At 45.1% G+C, this 4870-nt stretch overlaps 1 protein-coding gene across 1 annotated transcript in view; it reads right to left on the bottom strand.

The window, feature by feature from the left end:
- LOC137312007 (zinc finger protein 585A-like) overlaps positions 1–4870 on the bottom strand; it is a 237209-nt gene that overhangs the window by 181438 nt on the left and 50901 nt on the right. The window lies entirely within an intron of this gene.

Here is a 4870-nt window from a genome sequence, read left to right as displayed (position 1 = left end):
CAGGGTTTAATTAGCTTCATGTAATTATTTATTAAGTTCATAACTCTTGTTAAAGTTAATTCTCTGACTGGGAATGGAACCACTCGGTGATGGGAGCACTGAATTTTAACCACCAGTCCATCGGGGAGCTCCCAGGATTGAGCACGAGATAAAGTGGAACTGATAACATTTATTTTTCTTTCACTCTTCCGTGATTCATTCAGCTCTGTGTTTATTCTCAGGCCTCTTATCTCTCCCTTCTTTTCAGCTTCTGACTGCGGATATTCCTCTGGTCAAATATGAATAATATAGAATATCTCACAGCCCTGGTATATTTGCTCTTTCTCTGTACAGTTTTGTACAAAATCAAACTGTCGGCAGATACCGACCGTGTCTCTCCCTCACTCCCCACAGGAGCAGCAGGAGATGACACTTTAAACTGCCAGTTGCTTCAAACGATGCCCGATAGACCTGTGTTGCCTTGGAGTTTTCCCAGGAGCTGCATTGATTCGGTGTGTGAATTTTGGAAATGGAAACATGTCCATCAGCAGCTTGTGGGAGTATTTTGCCTCACTTTCCATTCCATGTCCATGCCTACTTGCACTTGGTGCTGTCATTGCCTGAACATCACCTTCTGTCCCGATAGTAGTTCGAACAGAAAATGCCATTTTGTGCGAGCAGCTTGTCTGACACGAAAATGACCTGAATTACAAAGGGGCGAGTGGGAAAGGCCGCGTTGGTCTGCTTGTTCACAGCAAAGAATTTTCAGCGTTTCCTTGTGGTCTAGTGTTTAGGATTCGGAGCTTTCATCACCACGGCAACGGTTCGATTGGTGTCTGTCTCAACATCTGCATATTATCCACTCTACCATAAGTGGACTGGACTCAAATTGCTGATTTTTCACTGTGAGGGTGAAGAGACATAAATGTGTGGACATTAGTTACGAATTCATCAGCTGGGTTGCACCTTTGCTTCTCCCCCCGTCTCAGTCTTTCCATCTTTACCCTTCACTGCCGGTGTTCCAGGTTCGATCATCCGTGGCCGTTCAACGAAGCCTGAGAAGTCCATGAGGGAAAAACACAGAGAGACAGAGACAGAGACAAGGTGGGATCAAAGTATAGGAAGAAATAGGATCAATGTCAAGTTCTGCGAACGGGCAGAATTTAAGATGGAGCTTGGGAGAGATTCCTTCACGTGTCTCGCAATTTTGCAAGAGACCATTGGGCTCCGAATTAAAAGCATGAGCCGCGCTGGAGAGTCTCTGAGAGAGGGAATGCGGTTCGTCAACTCCAGTTCACATTTATTTGAGCAGTGAACATAACTTTTAGCAATAGTGCTGTCAGCAGGATTCGAACCGATGCAGGAAAATCCCATTCGAATTTTAAGTCCAACGCCTTAACCACTCGGCCATCGCAGCTACAGTTATTTATGCTGCACGGCTGTAAATCACAATGCGTAGGTTTATCACAAGCGATCTGTGATCCAATGTTCTCTCCGACAGGTTTCCAACTCGACACTTGGAGCTTGATAACGTGCGGGCATTGCTGTTTCAGTGAGTGAATCCTCGTCTGCAACGTGGTGAGGTCGGGCTTCGATTCCCGCTCAATTCAGGATTATTATCATTCTCCATTCATAAGATCGCGTGAATTGGGATCTATTTGCACTCAGCTTCAATCTGCTCACCGTTCTGAAATATTTTCCTTTCTCCACATGTGTTGCGTCGAGGCTGGGTGGGAAAATCACTTTGCGAGTCCAACGCCTTAATCATTGGGTCATCGCAGCTGCAAACGACAAATCAGAATGCGGAAGGTTATCACAGGAGATCTATGAGACTGTCTGTTCTTGCAGACGGGTTTCCAGCTGGACTCATGCAGCCAACACCTGTGCGGGCATTGCTGTTTCTGGGGTAAAATTCTCGCCGGCCAAGCGGGATGTTCGCGTTCCTTTACCGCCCAATGGAGCAGCATTTTCATTCTCCATTCATGAGGTCACGTGAATTGGGATACATTTACATTCAGCTTCAATCTGAACACCATCGTGAGACATTTTCCTTTCTCCATGTGTGTTGTGGTCAGAACCTCTGCATTCTGTCCTCCATGCACTGAGATTAAGTCAATCCTGCCGACTACACCGCTGACAAGACGTGAGAAGCCAATTAGTGATTTTACACTAAAAATGGTAACACCGCAGGGCTCGTTCGCGTTCTCTCACATGTCAATCAGCAAATACCCAAGTCGAGAATCATACCCCAAGATCAACAAGCCACTAATAATAAAGGGGTGCCACCCACAGCCGATCGGCCATCATTCTGTCCATCCAATCACGTTTTCTATTCCGATGTAGAGGAATGTCCAGTTCTATTCTAAATATTTCATATCAACAATATTAGCTTCTCTTTACCACATTCGTTTATTTACGTGCGACTTGTATTATCAAGTGAGACTTTGCAGAATTAATTGCTCTAAAGCTACATTGTTGTCTGTCTCGTCATCCGCAGATTATCCGCTCTACCACAAGTATCACAGTGACTACACTTCAGACGTCTTGTGGTCGTGAAAAGCGCTTTATAAATTCAAGACTTTCTTATACTGGGATAAAATTACTGATGTTTTCACTGTGAGGACGAAGAGTCATGAATGTGTCGACATTAGTTACGAATTCATCTTCTGGATTGGTCCTTTACTTTTCCTACCGTCTCAGTCTTTCTATCTTTACCCTTCTCTGCTGCTGTCGCTGGTTCGATCAGCCTGAGCCGTTCAAGGAAGCCGGAGGAGTCCATCAGGGGAAAACACAGAGAGAGACAGAGACATAGAGATAAAAGTATAGAAAAAATAACCTAAATATCAAGTGAGCAGAATTTATGATGGAGCTTGGGAGAGATAAAATCATAGAATCGTTTTAGCACAGAAGGAGGCCATTTGGCCCATCGAGCCTGTGCCATCTCTTTGTAAGGACAATCCAGTTCGTCCCATTCCCCCGTTCTTTCCCCGCAGACCCGCAAATATTTTCCCTTCAAATATTTTTGAAAGCCACGATGGAATCTGCTTCCATCCCCCTTTCTGGAAGCGCATTCCAGATTATAACTACTCGCTAAGTAACAATCGTTTTCCTCATATCGCCTTTGGTTCTTTTGTCAACCACCGTAAATCTGTGTCCTCTGATTCTCGACTCTTCCGCCAATCGGAACAGTTTCTCTTTATTTACTTTATCTAAACATGTCATGATTTTGAAAACTTCTATCAAATCTCCACTCAACCTTCTCTGCTGTAAGGAGAACAACCCCAGCTTCTCCAGTCTCTCCGTACCCTAATTGTGGAATATTGTGACGTTTCCGTCACGCATCTTGACATTTTACAAGAGACCATTGGGCTCCCAATTAAAAGGCGCTGCCGCGGTGGAGAATCTCTCTGAGGGAAGGAAAGGCGGCCCGTTATCTCCAGTTCATATTTATTTGAGCATTGAACAAAACTTTAAACGATAGCGCCGTGAACTTTCACCGGAACACCCCGTTGGGTTTTATATCTCACGCCTGAACCACTCGGACACGGCAGCTGCGAGCGCCTCTAATGCACGGCTGTAAATCAGAATGCGCAGGGTATTCAGAGGAGATTTGTGAGACTTTATGTTCTTTCCGACAGGTTTCCAAGTGGACACATGCAGCCGCTACCGTGCGGACGTTCCTGTCTCACTGGTAGAATTCCCCAGGTACAGCTCACACACAGGATCAGGAATCCCACTCCTGACAGATTCACTTCTTTTAACCTTGTTTGGATTCAGTGAATTAGGATTTAATTTAATCCTCATCTGCCCGCCGCTCTGTTTTACAGGGCGCCGGATGATGATGAATCTCATCCCCACTACTCCCATTAATAATACCTTTTGCTGCTAAATTCTGCTTAATACAAATTGTCCAGGAATTATAGAATTTCTCCTGGGGACTGGGGAACTGACTTGGGTTTGGCTCAACCCTCAAATCCACAAATTTATATCACTGCTACTGCACAGGATTAAAGGAAAGGACCGATCCAGAGATAATCAATAAAGATCAGTAATAGACACCGTCGTTGCGCATGTGATCTCAATCCTCATATTCGAATGACGCACCCATGTGCACTTTAACCTTTTTGTGTTAGGTGTTGAAATGGTGAGATGAAACGGAACGGGCAGATAGGCTGCTGGACGGGAGATACAGTTCAAAATACAGCAATGTAAACGGGAGGAGAACAGTGAAAGGAAGCACAGACTGAATGAGAGTGGAGGTTTGGAAGGGCGCAGATACTCACATCTTTAAAATTCATCCTATTACAGTGTGAGAGCTGTTAGTAATTGGGGGCCAACAAAAAATAATCGACAAGATCACTCCCCGTGAATCTCAATCAGTGCCGTTCGCGGTATTGATGAGGACGGGGCAGGTTATATGAGGTCAGTTATCTGCATTGTTGGCGCCACAACCACGGTGCAAATCCGGGTCACGGTACCGCTTGGTTTACTCTCCGCGACACAGGCTAATAGAACGCTGCAAGAAATCAATATTTACCACATGAAAGAAAGATGTTTTGTGGATGGTGAAAGCCCGCTTACTCTTTCACATCCGAGCACTCTCATGTGTCTCTGGATGATCCAAAATTCAGACCGACCGCTTCTTCCCGCTTTTTCTTCCTTCCACAATCATGATCCATTTCACTGAGACTTTACTGCGGCCTTACCTACTCTAATATTTACTTTCACATTCTTACGCCTTTAAGTTTGCTGTACATCGACCGCTGTTCCTCAGGGGCACATGTCCCGTTCGCACCAATGTTCATTTGTGCCTTAAAACCAGTCGATACATTTCAATCTGCGAGACTGTTCCAGAAACAAGCACTGAGAAAGCAGGACTGGCATTCGGAAG

Source organism: Heptranchias perlo, unplaced genomic scaffold (assembly GCF_035084215.1).
Source record: "Heptranchias perlo isolate sHepPer1 unplaced genomic scaffold, sHepPer1.hap1 HAP1_SCAFFOLD_391, whole genome shotgun sequence".
NCBI lineage: Eukaryota > Metazoa > Chordata > Chondrichthyes > Hexanchiformes > Hexanchidae > Heptranchias > Heptranchias perlo.
This window is presented reverse-complemented; position numbering and strand designations above follow the sequence as displayed.